This window comes from Drosophila takahashii, chromosome 3R, assembly GCF_030179915.1.
Source record: "Drosophila takahashii strain IR98-3 E-12201 chromosome 3R, DtakHiC1v2, whole genome shotgun sequence".
Taxonomy (NCBI): Eukaryota; Metazoa; Arthropoda; class Insecta; order Diptera; family Drosophilidae; genus Drosophila; species Drosophila takahashii.
The window spans coordinates 4429959-4447748 of record NC_091681.1 but is presented as its reverse complement, the minus strand read 5'-3'; the positions used below and the strand labels follow the sequence as shown (position 1 = coordinate 4447748).

Here is a 17790-nt window from a genome sequence, read left to right as displayed (position 1 = left end):
TGTTTCTAATTATTACATAGAGCGCGAAACGGCTCGTGCAGACCAAAATTTTATGTACATCGGGGCAAACTAAGAGGATAATAATTACGTGTTAGTCTAACGGGAAGGAAGGTAGCCTTACGTTTAATGTACGGTTAATGTGCACTTGGTAATGTGGGCTCCAAACTGAAGAACAATATTCCAATATAGGACGGACAAGGGAGGTAAATAGTAATTCGGTTATATAAGGGTCGTCAAATTCTTTTGACCAACGCTTTATAAAGACAAAAACACTCATAGCTTTCAAGTATCAGTCAAGTTTAAGCTTCGGGTCCAGAAGAACGCCTAAATCATTTACTGAATATATACGGTCAAGTGGCAAATTCTGAAGCAAATAACTTATAAACGTAGGAGTTCCCCTATGAAAGGTCATCACGTTACATTTGAGGCAGTTCAAATTTAAGAGGTTATACTCACACCGTTACTTGAAAATTATCAATGTCAGTGTTGCGAAAATAAGCTGGTTTTTACAGCGCCGTACAATAAATTAAACTCCAATGCAAGTCTAGTATTTATTTCAGCTGTCCCTCTTCGTGGTGACGCTGTGACGCTTAAAATTTCTGCAAATGCAAGGTTTTACATGTGATCTTAAATTTACGTAGATTTTCTTACCCTAGCCCTTCGCTTTTCTATTCACAACTGAACCACAAAATAGAATCGGCAATCTCACCCCACTTGTGTGTATGTATGTAAGCTCTGCAAGCGTGGTGAGTAAGAGCGACTCAGCGATTAACAGCTGGACGAGCCGTGAGCAAAGGGGAATAGGATAAAAATGAATAGAGTTGGCAACTCCGCGAACATGTTCTCACTGGGGTGCTTCAGCCGTCGTCGATTTCGGCAACAGTCAGATTACAATCCAGAAACCAGACTCTATATTATTGTATGTCAAACAAAGCTTAACATCATCAGCATACATTAGTACACGAGAATTTGTTACAGGGAAGATCGTTAATAAACAAAGTAAACAGAAAAGGGCCCAGATGACTACCCTGGGGCACTCCAGATGTCACGTGGATCATTTTAGAAACAGCGTTCTTAAATATAACCCTCTGAGTCCTCCCATTCAAATAACTTGAAATCCAAGTTAAAAGATTACATGGAAACCCAAGCAAGTCTAATCGTTTGGGCGGAAAACAATCTCTGGGCATTTCTAAGCCATATTGCCCAAGAAACTATATGCCATAAACCACGTTTGGCCCTCCGCATTTGCAAGAGAAAAATACTGGTATTTCGTTTTACTTTTGAGTAAAATATCATAGTAGCCGTGAAATATTTGTCAATTTTAAATTCTCCCCTTTGTTAAAAATGTGTTGTTCTCTTTAAAGCATTTTTTTAATACTGTTATTTTGTATATTAATAACGGCTACTATGATACTTTTCTCAAAAATTAAGTGAAATATCAGTATTTTTCTTTTAAAAATGCGGAGGGTCAAACGTGGTTTTAGGCATATAGTTTCTTGGCCAATATGTCTTAGAATGGTCCATTGATTATATTCCCCCCAAACGATTTATATCTTTTTTCGCGTCCATACAAATGTTCCAAAGTCAAGGCTACTGAGATATTTTTCATCAAAAAACCAGTATTGTTCTCTTGCAAATGCGGAGGGTTAAACGTGGTTTCCAAGGCATAGTTTCTTTGGCAATGTTGCTTAGAATAGTCTATAGAATACGTTCCCCCCCTACGATTTTTTGACCTCCAAATCGACCCACCCTACTGCACAGTGTTATCGAAATGTTGTGTTAACGAATCATTTATTCAAAGGTACTTAGTATTGTAGTTAAGAATGAAACTTATTTCTGCTAAACATTTCATGGTAAAATAAGTTGTAGTTATTGAGAAATTAGTAAAAAAAGGACGCCTTTGCAAAAAGTTGGCATCACTGTCGTGAAAATGCTCTATTTTTGCCAGATAAAACGCCGGCTGTGAAGAAAAAGAACCCACGTAAGTAAAAAAGTACAAAATTGTTGTTTATTATTAATTTAAACTAATAAGCGTTGCTAATTTTCAGGTGTAAACATAGGTCACCAGCGCAAGACACCATATTCTTCCGATTCATTCGCGATAATATCGACATTGCCAAAGGATTTACTCAGGGCGTCCGCATTCTTGTGACCACTGCTTGAAAGGACCTGTCCAATGAGTTAAATCCCCATGGACAACAATAATTTTATAATTTTTTTATTTATTATTTTTCTGTATTACGTAATTTATTAAATTTTTTTATTCATTTTTTACAAAAAAATTATTACATTTTATAATTTTTATTTTTATTAAAAAATTAAAAAAAAATATTTAAAAATGTTTAATAAATTACATAATACAAAAAAATAATACAAAACAAAATTTTAAAATTTTTGTTTATTAAATGGACGGTTAAATAAATAATTTTAAGTTTTCAATAGATTAAAAAATGACTTTTTACTTTTTGTCATTCAGAAATTGTCAAAAAACTTAAAAGTTAACTTTTAATCATTAAGAATTGTTAAAGGACTAGTGAACAATGAGGAAACCTGAATTCCATAAGGATCCGATTAGAGTGAGAGAGTAGACCTACATGCTGCGACGTTTTTTCATTGAAAAAAGCCGAGGCCTTGTTAAAACAAATTCTAACAACATGGCGCAAGTATTAAAAGAAAAAAAATTATTTTTTTTGTGGGGGCAATGGTTTAAAAGTTTTTTTAAATCTTAATTTGTTTTTAGAGGAATTAATGCAAAAGACATGAAGTCAATCAGATTCATATATCCGGAGATACCGATTTTCAATGAGAGGGTACTTTTTCAAATTTGACAATTTTTGGCAAAATTAAAAAAATTCTAACTAAAAAATAATTTTTTTTTCGGTCAAATCCTGATACACGTGTTTACTTATTTTCCGAATAGTGCGTGTAAAAAAAGTTTCAGGCAAATCAAAAATGTGAAATTTTTTTTTTTGCCAAATCTGTTTGGTTTGTAAAAGAACGGCCCATATGCTCGATAATAAAGCTTCTTTACATTCCGCGCCAATGAAGTGGTGGAATTTTTATTACCACTACAATTTAAATACAATTTAAACACCATGCATCCATTACCAGACAATTCGAAATTTGTATGGGCCTTACAGCCTTTCCAACTAAAACCATAATTTTATAAAATACTCTATTCGTGCAACATATTTCTAAGATTAACTTTTTTTAAAAAGGGATATATTTTTTAACAGTTGTACTTTGGCTAAATTTCTGCACTTACTGCTGAATTTTAATTAAACTCTAACCACTTTGTCATATAATTTTCATAGAACGAGCTATATAAAAACTATGTTTTTATAAAAAGAGGTGAATAAGGCTAAAATAATTTAACCAAACTTTACAGTACGAACTTTAGTAACACGTATAATAGCTTTGCAACATTTTAACAAAATAAAAAGTTGTAATATTTTGTTAAGTAACAACATGTTGCGTCCGTAAATGTCGCGTCCGTATTCTTGCACTAGCATTAAAAACAAGAAAGGAAGCTAGCTTCGGCCAGTCGAAGCTTATATACCCTTGCAGATCATTCCTATTAATTAACAAATCGCAAAAATGTTTAATTTTCTAATATTTCTCATTAATTTTCCGATCGTTCCTATGGCAGCTATATGATATAGTCGTCCGATTTAGATCAAATTAAAATTGAAATTCGGAAATATTTAAAAAGAGTCATATCCTAGAGTAGAAGATAATACAATAAAAACCAAAGAAGCTAGAATTTATTTCCTATTACTTTTCCATTAATTTTCCGATCGTTCCTATGGCAGCTATATGATATAGTAGTCCGATTTTTAAAATAATTAATTCGAAATTCAGAAATATTTAAAAAATAACATCCCCAAAAGTAGAAGGTAATATTTCAAAAAACACCGAAGCTAGAATTTTTTAAAGTTTTTTTTTTCCGATTGTTCCTATGGGAGCTATAAGATATAGTTGTCCGATCCGGTCGGCTCCGACATATATACTACCTGCAATAGAAAGAAGACTTTTGCGAAAGTTTTGTACCGATAGCTCAAAAACTGAGAGACTAGTTTGCGTAGAAACAGACAGACGGACAGACGGACATGGCTAGATCGACTCGTCTTGTGATGCTGATCAAGAATATATATACTTTATGGGGTCGGAAACGTCTCCTTCACTGCGTTGCAAACTTCTGACTGAAATCATAATACCCTCTGCAAGGGTATAAAAAGACCGCTGAATGTTTTGCCACCGAACTTGCTTTGATGTGTTCTATTACTCAGCAAGTATTCTGAAAAAAAAAACCAGAATAATACTCCCTCCAGTTTCGCAGAATTTAAGGCTTTTCTAAAGTTTTCAATATTGCAGTTCTATTTTTGTCGCGTCCGTATTTCACTTATTTTATTTTATTTCTAAGAACTGGCTGGATAGACAGTACAAACAAGTGACCCAACGATACCAAGCACGTGCTTGTTACGCACGGGACCGTTTTATAAATTTGGACAAGAATGCGAGTTCGCGAGGTAGAATACATAAAACAAATAAAGACGGGACACATAATGAAAATAAAGAAACAATTAGGTGCGAAGTAAATGAGCTGAAATATTTGTTTCTAATTATTACATAGAGCGCGAAACGGCTCGTGCAGACCAAAATTTTATGTACATCGGGGCAAACTAAGAGGATAATAATTACGTGTTAGTCTAACGGGAAGGAAGGTAGCCTTACGTTTAATGTACGGTTAATGTGCACTTGGTAATGTGGGCTCCAAACTGAAGAACAATATTCCAATATAGGACGGACAAGGGAGGTAAATAGTAATTCGGTTATATAAGGGTCGTCAAATTCTTTTGACCAACGCTTTATAAAGACAAAAACACTCATAGCTTTCAAGTATCAGTCAAGTTTAAGCTTCGGGTCCAGAAGAACGCCTAAATCATTTACTGAATATATACGGTCAAGTGGCAAATTCTGAAGCAAATAACTTATAAACGTAGGAGTTCCCCTATGAAAGGTCATCACGTTACATTTGAGGCAGTTCAAATTTAAGAGGTTATACTCACACCATACTTGAAAATTATCAATGTCAGTGTTGCGAAAATAAGCTGGTTTTTACAGCGCCGTACAATAAATTAAACTCCAATGCAAGTCTAGTATTTATTTCAGCTGTCCCTCTTCGTGGTGACGCTGTGACGCTTAAAATTTCTGCAAATGCAAGGTTTTACATGTGATCTTAAATTTACGTAGATTTTCTTACCCTAGCCCTTCGCTTTTCTATTCACAACTGAACCACAAAATAGAATCGGCAATCTCACCCCACTTGTGTGTATGTATGTAAGCTCTGCAAGCGTGGTGAGTAAGAGCGACTCAGCGATTAACAGCTGGACGAGCCGTGAGCAAAGGGGAATAGGATAAAAATGAATAGAGTTGGCAACTCCGCGAACATGTTCTCACTGGGGTGCTTCAGCCGTCGTCGATTTCGGCAACAGTCAGATTACAATCCAGAAACCAGACTCTATATTATTGTATGTCAAACAAAGCTTAACATCATCAGCATACATTAGTACACGAGAATTTGTTACAGGGAAGATCGTTAATAAACAAAGTAAACAGAAAAGGGCCCAGATGACTACCCTGGGGCACTCCAGATGTCACGTGGATCATTTTAGAAACAGCGTTCTTAAATATAACCCTCTGAGTCCTCCCATTCAAATAACTTGAAATCCAAGTTAAAAGATTACATGGAAACCCAAGCAAGTCTAGTTTGAATAAAAGAAGAGAGTGGTTAACAAAGTCAAAAGCTTGACTGATATGATACTGATATGATACTGATATTAGTGAGGAACATAAATGTTGCAAATGAGATGTGATGATACGTTCAAAGACTTTTGGAATTGCCGACAATTTAGAAATACCGCTATAATTATGGGCATCCGCCTTCGCACCCTTTTTGTGAAGTGGAATAATGAAAGAGTCCTTCCAGATAGTTACAAAAACTGATGATGAAATAGACAAATGAAAGATTTTAAGAATAGGTTTGCAAATGGTTGATGCACTAAACTTTAGCACACACCCAGGAAGTCCATCCGGACCGGGAGAATAAGTTGGCGTTGTTGTTGTTAAATCTCTTAAGAGAGAACTTTCGGTTATTATAGGGGAAACAAGCAAGGAAGTTAGCTTCGGCCAGCCGAAGTTTATATACCCTTGCAGGTATGCCTACTTAAAATGTTGTTTTTACATTGTCAAAAATCAAAACGCCTACTTTCTACAAAGTAACAATGGTTTTTCTATTATTTTTTTGATTATTTCTATGGGAGCCATACGATATAGTGGTCCGATCCGGCTCGTTCGACATATGTACTACCTGCAATAGAAAGAAGACTTTTGATAAAGTTCTATCGCGATAGCTTTAAAACTGAGGGACTATTGTGGGAAATCAGATACTGCAAAACAGTGGAAAACTAAAACTGCGAGGGTAGGAAAATCTACGTGTGGAAAATCTATAATGAGGGAGGTCGAAAAACCAGTGGATTTTGGCCTTCATTCTACTGCCAGAGATCCAGATAAGAACCTCATTTCCCCCATACTTTTTGTGTCACCCCCGTGTATTTTGAAACCAGAAATGGAAGAAATATAAGGGGTGAATAAGGTTTTGTCCCTTTCGCTTGTATGGAGAAACCTGATGAGAATATGTTATTTTCCAGAGGAAACTTGGTAAAATCAACTGTAATAATTGTCAAACAGGCCCCAACCAGCAAAATTGTCAATTCTACTAGTCAATAATAAATAGTCATTTCACAACAACAAAATACACACAATTAGCAAAGACACAAACCCAAAGCAAAAACAAAGTACACGTAAATATTTTAATAGTTACGTATTTATTTTTGTTGGTCAATTTTACCAGGCAAATTTTTTTGTGTGAAGGGAATTAATCACTGGCCAGAGATGCAGACCCTAGTGGACACTCCCTTACGGCCAAACTTGACCAATATGACAGATTCTGCCTGAATATATTCTTTGTTGGAATTAATGACCCCTTAGGTCACCCATTAGAAACCAAAGGCCAGGGACAATCGCATAGGCTACGAGTACGGGCAGATCGGGCTTTTCTAGAAACTTGAATAAAAATCAAGAAAACCTACGACGCCACAGCTCGATATACAGGAATCACCCATACGCGAAACCAACCAATAGTGACTTTAATAGCCGCTACGTACCACGACAACAGAACTATAATAATGGCAACAACGCCAACAACACCAGCAATGACAATAATGGTCGCTTTACACTGCCACAAAAACATCAAAAAACTAACCTCCGATATTAATATCCACACTGTAGTCAGTATATTCCAAATTGTGGAATATACAGATAGAGTAAATTTTAAACAATTCGATAAAATGCCCAATTTTAAGTTCTTACTGTTCAATTTCCACCCCCACCTCAATGGTCTCCTAGGCATGGATTTCCTATCTGCCCTAAATGCTAAAAATAAACTTGGCCGACTCCAAATTAGAAACACCAGAAACCGCCATCCCAATCCTCACAAGGGCTAACCCAAGGACATACCCTGCCACAATATACCAAAATGCGAGTACCGCTCCCAGTAAATTTCATGGAGGGAGACTATATATATATGAAACCACGAATATGGATAATCTAATTTCCATAATAGGCGGCTTATGCACCGCAATCGCACGATCCGCTTATTTCGAAGTCTGCAAAAACTCAGACCAGATTCAAACTTGTACCTCGAAGAACCGTTACAGGCAGAAGAGTTCTCTCCACGAGCCCACCAATACTTAAACTTAAACTGCATGTGCAGAACGACCAGGCGGCCAACAATTAAACACTCAAGTGGAACACCCTAACAACGAAGAAAAACAACAAATACAATACAAATACATTCCACAATAAATTTCTACGTAAAATTTCAGGGGTTTTCACCATGTGAACTTTTCTGAACTTTTTCAGGTGGTTTTCAGGGGAAATTCCATAGGAATGTTTCAGGGGAACAATTCCTGTCACTTAAACAGCAGTTAAATTCTTAACTTATCTTATTCTTAAATTCTGAAAGTGCTCAGTATATACATAATGCGCACGAGTAAGTAAACTTATAAGAATTCTATAATTTGTGTTTTTCGTTTATGTATTTCCAGTTTCCAGTTCTAAGTTCTCTAGTTAGATTATCAACTTTTTTCATGCCCGAATGCGACCCCCTGAATTTCCCTTGTCTTTTTACAAAGGAATTTCCTATGTAAAGGCCTCTTTACAATTCAGATGGAATGTGACATGGAATCGAATCAAATTTCAAAATCGGAGATGGAATAGACAGGGTTTCAAAAACTGTGAGCTGAGAAGCAAAAGCACTTATATTTATGCTTTGCTGTTACTGTGAGATCAAACAAATTTTTATAGGAAAGCAAAGCAAAAGCAAAAATATGAAATGTCAAAATAGTTTAACATTTGCTTTGTTTTGGCTTTTGGAAGCACAGCAACATTAACAGTACTACAGACTTCTAAAAGCAAAAAGCATTGCTTTCGTGTTGCTGTCAGCACTCTGAAAGCAACTTTATCATTCAAAACAAGAAAGGAAGCTACCTTCGGCCAGCCGAAGCTTATTTACCCTCGCAGATAAAAGAACACTCACTCGGTGCAGTTCCAGGGATCCCAGATTCAACGGTTCTATTTATTTAAATTTTGTTTTTAAGTAGTCAAGAATCAAAAAAACGCCTACTTCCTAAAAAGTTACAATGAATTTTCTTATATTTGTTTGAATATTCCTATGGGAGCCTTAAGATATAGTGGTCCGATCCGGATCGCTCCGACATATGTACTACCTGCAATAGAAAGAATCGCGATAGCTTTAAAACTGAGAGACTAGTTCGCATAGAAACGGAGTTCGTATAGACGGACAGACGGACATGGCTAGATAGACTCGGCTATTGGTGCTGATCAAGAATATATATACTTTATGTGGTCGGAAACGTCTCCTTCACTGCGTTGCAAACATCTGACTGAAATTATAATACCCTCTACAAGGGTATAAAAATCACCTGATCGAAATGGCTGCCAGAAACACAAAATTTTCTTTTGTCTGGAAATACTTTGAAAATACAAGTGACCTCGAAAAAGCTATTTGCACATTGTGCAAAGTTTTAATGAAGAATGCCGGACCTACAATTTGAAAAGCCACCTATGGAAAGTACACGGAATCGAAGACGAAACAATTAAAATCGAAGATGGATGGGTGAAAAAGGCGTTTTCCACAAAAACCCAGTCTATTCAGGTAAAATTGAATAAAAATCAATTAATTCGTTCGTATATCGGTTTGGTAACAGAGGACAATATTCCATTTAATGTATTAAATTCAAGTAATTTAAGAAATATTATTGATCCCATCTGCTGTGGATTTCAAGAAAAAACAGGCAAACGCTTTGTGCTTAACGCAAGTAATGTTCGAGCGGCGGTATGCAAAGTGGCTGATAATATAAGAAATGATAACAAATTGGAGTTATCCCAACGGCTCCTATCCCTCAAAATTGATAGCGGAACAAGGCTCTGCCGTAACATATTTGGTATCAGTGCTCAATTTATTGAGCTGAAAGGAGTTGGGTCAAGTAACTCCAAAAATTTTGCTTTGGAAATACAGTACAAACACTAGAAAAATATGACATTAAATTATCCCGGATTTTAACAATTACTTCAGATAACGGTGCAAACATGATTAAGGCAAAAATTTTTATCAACAGTATGTTCCAATGAAGAAAGCCAAGAAGAAGAACTAAATGACGAGTATTTAAACAATATTACCAATTTCGAAAGGGAGCCCAACATAAGGGTCGGAAATATCCAGATTTGCCGGTGCGCTGCACATACTGCTCAGCTATGTGCACTGGACGTTACCAAGGATGCGGAAATTAAGCGGTTCTTACTAAGCTGCCGAAATCTAACTAAATTTATTAGAAAACCATCAAATGGATTCAGGGACGGATTTGTATTAAGAAATGCTAAGGTGCCTCAACTGGACTGTTTCACTAGATGGGGATCAACTTATAATATGATCAAATCCGTACTGGATGCAAAAGATGCCTTAATTGCAATAGAGTCTATAAAAAACAAAAGCTCGGATGAAAACTTTGACATCAATAAAAATCTTTGGGAATTCATGGAAGTGTTTGCACCTCTTCAAGAAACCATAATAAAGTTTCAGTCAGAGAGCCTACATTATGGGAATTTTTATGCCCAGTGGCTTAAATGTAAAATGGTTGTCGGAGAAATTGTGAATTGAAATTCTAGGAAAATTGTTGTACAGAAAATTGGAACTGTTTTGTTGGAAAGTATTGAGAAACGATCAAAAAATTTGCTAAACAATGAGGGCCTAAATGTGTGCCTATTTTTGGATCCAATATTTCACCACATCATTACTGGGCAAAAAGGAGATGATGCATTAGTTTACCTTGTGAATCTTTGGAAAAAGTTACAAATAGAGTCTCCTATTCACCTACCGGTTGGACCTGATAGCAGTTCTTCTGAAACAAATGCGTCCATTTCAGATGAAGCAGAGGAAATGTTAGATGCGTTCCTGACAAACCAAATCCAGTGCATTGAAAATTTCAATAATACAGATGTTAACGCGAAAATTCAAAATCTTCACCTTCCCTTTATAAGGAGTAATAATGATATTTTGAAATTTTGGTCTGAGCGAAAACATTCCGAACCAGAGCTTTATTTGCTTAGAAATATTAGCAATATATTCGCGATACCACCAACGCAGGTAACGAAAAATTGTATTATTTAATTAAAAGTACCAATATTAAATACTCTTTTTCAGGTTACAATAGATAGAGCTATTTCGCAGTTAAAGCTCATATTAACCGAAAACCGCAACCGGCTGTCTTCTGAAGCATTAGAAAACATATAAATTGTAAATTTGAACTCAGATTATTTGGACAAAGCAATTTGCGAACTCTATATGTTTAGCGACGAAATTTAAGTTTACGCATATCAAAATAAACAATACTCAAAATGTACACTTGAAAAATTTTCATTTGCATTTATGTATCAAGCTTGATATATAAATGTAAATGAAAATTTTTCAAGTGTACATTTTATGTTTTGTTTCAAATGCTTTCAAATAGGGTCCGAAAATAATCATTATTATTATTCCTTTAAACAAAGAAATCGGCCACTTATAATAGAAATGTCCAATTCATAGCGGAAGGAAAAATATACATTAAAACATTAGGCCTGATAGAGCTAAAAAAGTCGAACACATCCCAAAATGTATGCCCACAAATTGAGTCCAACGGTCGTAACATGATCAAGGCAGTGGATACCTAGCCGAGGACGATGACGGTTTTGCTGACGATTTTGAAGATGAAAGGCTGTTAATGAATATTAATATTGATCCCATTCAGTCGATAAAATGTGCAGCGCACACACACTCGCCGTAAAGTACTTTTTTCAACGCCTCGAATCGGATGAGTTTAATCATTATTTTTGAGTCTTATTTTTGTTGATCAAAAATAAATGTTATGCTCTAAGAAAAATATAAAAAGTGAATTTTAATTTTACAAATTAATTTTTATTATTTAACTTATAATGATTACGGTCCCTGCTTTCAAATGTAAGCTCCAGCTTTCAAATGTAAAACTGCTGCTTTCAAATGTAAATGCTGCTATAACATTGCTTCCGACGAAATTTTAACAGTCGACTTTGGCTGTCGTTGATTTTGCTTCGGCTTTGCTTCCGACTTCCAAAAACTTTCATAGCAGTAGCACAGTAAAAGCAAAACATAGGAAGCATTCACAGCATTTTCAAACCCTGGGAATAGATTCCATTTTCTATTTCATTTTTCATTTCGAGTTTACACCTCAAATGGAATTTGGTCAAGATTCTAAGAAAATCCTCATATGTTTAACATAGATTAAAACAATTTTGAATAGAAGCCCTTGTAAAAGTTAACATTTGCTCGGCAGTAACAGAACTTTGATCTGTTAATATAATTTTATTTGACTCGATTAGAATATGTATGTGAGTACAATGTACTGTACATACAAAAATGTGCACATTATTTTAGTAAAACAAGTATTTTAGTATAGTTATAAATTTAATAGTATTAATGTCTTTATACAATTCATATTCTTGGATTAGTTAAATTTCCAGAAATAGCCCTTGCACGTATGTATATGTATATGGAACGCAGTTGTCCAAGAAAGCACAAGGCTCCCACCGGGAAAATTCCTCTGGAAAATAACATATTTTCATGAGGTTTCTCCATACAAGCGGAAGGGACAAAACCTCATTCACCCCTTACATGTCTTCCATCTCTGGTTTCAAAATAGATGGGGTGACACAAAAAGTAAGGGGGAAATGAGGTTTCTATCTGGATCTCTGGCAGAAGAATGCAGGACAAAATCCACTGGTTTTTCGACTTCCCGCATTATAGATTTTCCACACGTACCCAGTTATGGTTTTCCTCTACTTGCAATGTCTGCTTTTCCGCACCCTCTCAGTTTTGGTTTTTCCAGACCCTCGCAGTTTTGGTTTTGTACTGCTTTGCAGTATCTGATTTTCCACAATAAAAATCTTTTTTTTGTAATATTTGTTTGTGAATTTATTGATAATATTTACAATCGAAGCATTGGAATAAAACATTTTTAATGCCTGAAGCATTCCCGGGTTTTGCTTGGCCGAATGCAGTTCTTAGGTATCCAAGTCTTGTCTGTCTTCTGAAAATATGAAAAATAATTAAGATATGAATGTAAGACCAGGAATAATAATAAGAGTAATTACCATTATTACGTCTCCGCACAAAAATAAAGGATCTGGTTTGCCATGGCCGATTATTTACCCTCTGTTCAGCTGTTTTATGTCGGGTATCTATCTAAAAAACTATGAGAAGAAAAAATAAAATATGACAAACGCAGGCGCAACACTTCTGCTCCCAAGAAGTCTCAATCGGCCTGGCTAAAATAAATGTAATATTTTGATTAAGTTAAATAACTAAGTTAGTACTGAAGTACTATTTATACAACCATTTAATGAACACCTCACACCATTTACTACTGGTAAATGATTAAAAACATTTCAAGTGTCACTGAAATGCAGAATTTGTGTTGAAGATAGTATCCGGAGGCTTATATTTATTAATGGCGAAAATATCTGTGGTACTAACCTTTGTAACGCTGAACTAAAGATTATTAAAAGACAACATTTATTCTATCAGTCCCCTTTTTATTGTTTTATACCCTTGTAGAGGGTATTATAATTTCAGTCAGATGTTTGCAACGCAGTGAAGGAGACGTTTCCGACCACATAAAGTATATATATTCTTGATCAGCACCAATAGCCGAGTCTATCTAGTCATGTCCGTCTGTCCGTCTGTCCGTTTCTATGCGAACTAGTCTCTCAGTTTTAAAGCCATCGCGATGAAACTTTCCCGAAAGTCTTCTTTCTATTGCAGGTAGTACATATGTCGGAGCGAGCCGGATCGGACCACTATATCTTAAGGCTCCCATAGGAATATTCAAACAAATATAAGAAAATTCATTGTTACTTTGTGGGAAGTAGGCGCTTTGATTCTTGACTATTTATGTATAAAAAAAAATTAAAATAAAAGCGCTGAATCTGGAATCCCTGGAACTGCACCGAGTGAGCATTACTTTATCAACAAGGGTATATAAGCTTCGGCTGGCCGAAGGTAGCTTCCTTTCTTGTTTTAGATTAAAATTAACTATTTTCACTTTTTCCCTGCATCATATACTTGATAATATCCAAAGTGCAAGATGCAGATAAATTTGGTGTAAAGTTCGTTGCAAAGTAGGGTCACACTTTGCCGCCGAATAAATATTTCGTTTAAACAATACTTTTCAACAATGCTGTAGTAGACAGCACCAAGATAGTGAAGGATTGGCATACACACTCGGATGCTGTTACTAAAAAAAACTACTAACATAAAATGTAGTAGGCAGCAACGGCCAGTTAGAGCCTCAGGTTGCCCCTTGGTTCTAGACCTACGCTCACTAAGTTATGGGAAACCTAGTGTATAGAAAGATGCGGTTTCGTGCATTTCTAGCATTGCTCTGTGCTAAGCTCGTCGGATTGTCGTGGGTCTTCCTCGTCTTTTCTATAACGCGCGCTGTACTACGTGAAACAGTTTAAAGTGCACTAAACGGTATCTACAAGGCTCAACAAAAATAAATGGGTGTATACGGACTTCGGGTACACGGACGGACATTGTAGGCAAAAGCAGGTCAAGAAATACCGGAAGTTAGGGTGGCTTGATGTTATTCGCCCCCTTTCTGTACCCTCCCTACCATGATAACGCATGAGATATTGATGACGGTTATCCCTTATTCAATGTTTATTGGTTCATTACATTTTTAATTCATATAGCTCCAGCATTGTGTGTTCAATCACAAACCTAGATTTACAAATCTATTCAAACATAGTTGAAATATTTACCATAATTAACAAAAGATCATTAAATTCAATCATAATTTCAATACACTTCAATTCTTTCTCTTCAATACCAAACTCAATTCCGAATTACAAATAATAGCTACACTGACTTCATAACCTTCCGTTTAATAGGCTCACACAATAATAATACCATTCAAATATATCCGTAAATGTCAGGAAATCAATATAGTGGTTTAAAGATCTCACTTACGCAAAACTCTGGCGATGCAGGTTCGTTGGGCCCATCGAAGACGCTGTGCTAGGGTGCTTTTTAGACAAATTTACATATTAATTTCTGACGAGATTAATTGCGTGTCTTACACGGGTGGTCATTGTCAGAAAATTAAGCAAAACTACTACTAAATCATTACAAAGGTACGCTACGTAAGCAAGTACCGACAATTTACTCTACAACAATGAAAAGTCTAGCACGAGTCACAGCAACTGATTCCCATCATCGATCCTCTGCTGCTTCTCCTGTGCGGTTCCTGATCAGCTTACTACATACGTAGGGATCTGCGTCTTCGCATGTCAGACAACGGGTCTGTTCCTCTGGGTGGTCCTTCCTTTAAATCATCAGCCTTTCGCGAGGCTTATTCCATCGTCATGCCGCGCGTGGCGCGGGTTGGTGAGGTGATGCGGTGATCAATTAATGGTCCGAGGTGAGGTTAAGTCCGGGTACAGTAACCTTCAGGTGGATGCCGCGCGTGGCGCGTGCTGGTGGGGTTATGAACTCCTTTAAGTCGTCATTCAGGTGGTTGATCTTCGAGACGGTTTTAAGCCGCACGTGGCATGCGGTTGGTGAGGAGCCGAGCTACAGATTTGCGTAGTTGGTGAGCAAACTGCAGCCTCGATCACCTTTCAGAATACGGGCGCCTTTTGCTCCGCCGTTGCAAGTTGGCTTAAATTCTCTCAAAAACTCTCGTCTTGGCCGCTCGGTGGCCGATTGAATTAGAAGCGGCGTAATCACGCCGAGCTGGCGCTAATGTTGCCGGCCGGCTTCGACGGAATCTTCTTTATTTTCCTATTAAAAAAAAACCCCTTTCTATTTACACTGCCTACACGGTTCAGCTTGGTTTTAATATTTACCAGTAGTTGGGCTCTAAACACTAATAATGAGTTTGAAAAGAAGTGAACGAGACTTTCGTCGCGTAAAGCTGGCTGTACGCTGCGTCGTTGCCAAACTTCACATAACGGGATCGTTCCAGGTTCTGTTTACGTTTCTGCCTTCACACGCTTTTCGGTGCGCGCGAGAAAGAGAGGGCGCTACGCCGGTATGCTAGTTGTGCGAGTGGTTCAGCTAGACGATGCTGGATGCTCTCAACTATACCCTGCGCTTAGTTTTTGGGCATATACGAATTTATATGAAAAATGACTTTTCTCTACTTTTGAGAACAAATTTATATTTTCGTTTTTTCAACTGGCCCCTACAACCGTAATCATTAAAGGTTACGTATATTTTAGGTATATTAGGCACTTTTCGTGTTATTAATACTACCAACACTAATTTTTATTTTTTAACAACACTTAAAAATGGCTTAGGCCACGATCTGACGATCAAATTATTTTATTTTACAGAAAATGTTTAAACATGTATAAAACAATAATAGTTTTCTTTGTAATTTAATGGCAATCCTTGATAAATGTGATCAAATATTTTAATCGTCTTACCGTGGCTTTTCATTAAATTTTTTTGAATCCCACTTCATTCTTATTCTTTGTAAACATTTTGAGTAAAATAAATTAAAATCATCAATAAATATTATGATTATAGACATTATGATGTAACGAACTGATTTTTATTACGGTTTGCTCGCTACGAAGATCGTGCGGCTAGCTCAGTAGATTTGTGTGTTCGTCCCACCAAATTTATATAAACGTGACCGCCCGGTTAACAGTAAAACACTTCAGAATTCAGTTCAAGGAGGCGTTTATTTACGGCTCTGGTTTACAATAATTATTGTGACTTGTGCTGACGATGCTCCTAGGACTCCGCTCCGTGGTTCCTCGCTGCAGGTGCTCCTGGATGCTCCGGGTACTTTCGCTGCCACACGTAGACGAGGGCGTGGAGTTGAGTAGTTGGGCTCAGGGAAGCGTCACCGTTCTCAGACTAGGGTGAACAGGCACCACGCTTGCAAGACCTTCGTCCTGCCAGCCGCAGCCTCCTGCTCCTTGCTCTGTCCCGGCCGGTCCCGCTAGACGCCTACTCAGTTTTTTTTTGACGCTCCGGTACTACGGCTCCTCCTGACTGTTGCGATCGTACCTGATGTCTGGTTCTCGGTATGGTCCCTGGATGCTTGTCCTCGTCGTTGTCCTGCGTTGCTCACTTGAAGTCCACTGCTCGTGCCCAACACTCTGCTGGTGGGGATGCCCGTGCCAAGTCTGCCTATGTCCTGCTCAACTGATCGGTATTACGGCCGACGCAGTTGGACTAATCGGTATTACAGCCAATGTAGTCGGACCAGTCGGTATTACGGCCAACTTAGCCGCACGCAGTTAGACTAATCGGTATTACAGCCAATGTAGCCGGACTAGTCGGTATTACAGCCGGCACAGCTAGCCTGGTCGGTATTTACAGCCAATGCAGCCAAACTGACCGGTATTACAGCCAACGTAGCCGGACTAATCGGTACCACAGCCAATATAGTCGTGATGGTCTGTACTACGGCCAACCTTGACGTTCTGCAGACTTAGCCGTGCGTTGCCTTGAAGGACCTCAGCTACCTGTGTCGCAATTCGGAGACTTGCTTGGTCCCGAACGTCTTGACTTAGGGATCTTGCTCCTTGCTGGTTTTCCACTGCTGTTTCTTTTCGACTTTGACTTTACTAAACGTTGTTCACTCGCGATTTGATGCTCGATGACTGGTCCCGACTTCTGCGCAGGGCCTGCTTATATAGGCCTCTGGTTCCCGTTAATCCTCGGCCTCTCCTTTTCATCTCTCCAATTCAGGGTCCAAAGTGCTCAGTTTTACCGTTCGACCTTTCGCCCTCTGCGCACTCTAGGGTCCAAAGTGCGGCGCCTTACCGTTAATTCCTTGCTCACGGCACGCCTGCGCTCTATCGTCTCTCCCTGAGGCTAGTGCCGTCTCGCTCTGACTCCTCTCTTTTCTCTCTCTCTGGGTTGGTACTCTCCCAACTCTCTCTCCAACTCTCTACTTCAGGGTCCAGAGTCCGCGGTTTTACCGTTCGACCTTTCGCCATCTGCACACGGCACTACACTAAAGTCCAAAGTGCGGCCGGTCTCCATGTAGTTCTCCATGTATTTCTTGTGTTTATTTGTGCGGAGTTATTTAACTCCTCACAATGATTATAATT

The 17790-nt window shown here is 37.6% G+C and overlaps 2 long non-coding RNA genes across 2 annotated transcripts; both read right to left on the bottom strand.

The window, feature by feature from the left end:
* Positions 1–537: 537 nt before the first annotated feature.
* LOC138913606 (uncharacterized) lies at positions 538–876 on the bottom strand. Its single transcript, XR_011419401.1, has 2 exons — positions 652–876; positions 538–599 (listed from the first exon to the last, which is right to left on the bottom strand). It is a non-coding gene; the product is annotated as an uncharacterized lncRNA (long non-coding RNA).
* Positions 877–5149: 4273 nt separating this feature from the next.
* Positions 5150–5488, bottom strand: LOC138913611 (uncharacterized). Its single transcript, XR_011419404.1, has 2 exons — positions 5264–5488; positions 5150–5211 (listed from the first exon to the last, which is right to left on the bottom strand). It is a non-coding gene; the product is annotated as an uncharacterized lncRNA (long non-coding RNA).
* Between the last annotated feature and the right edge of the window lie 12302 nt (positions 5489–17790).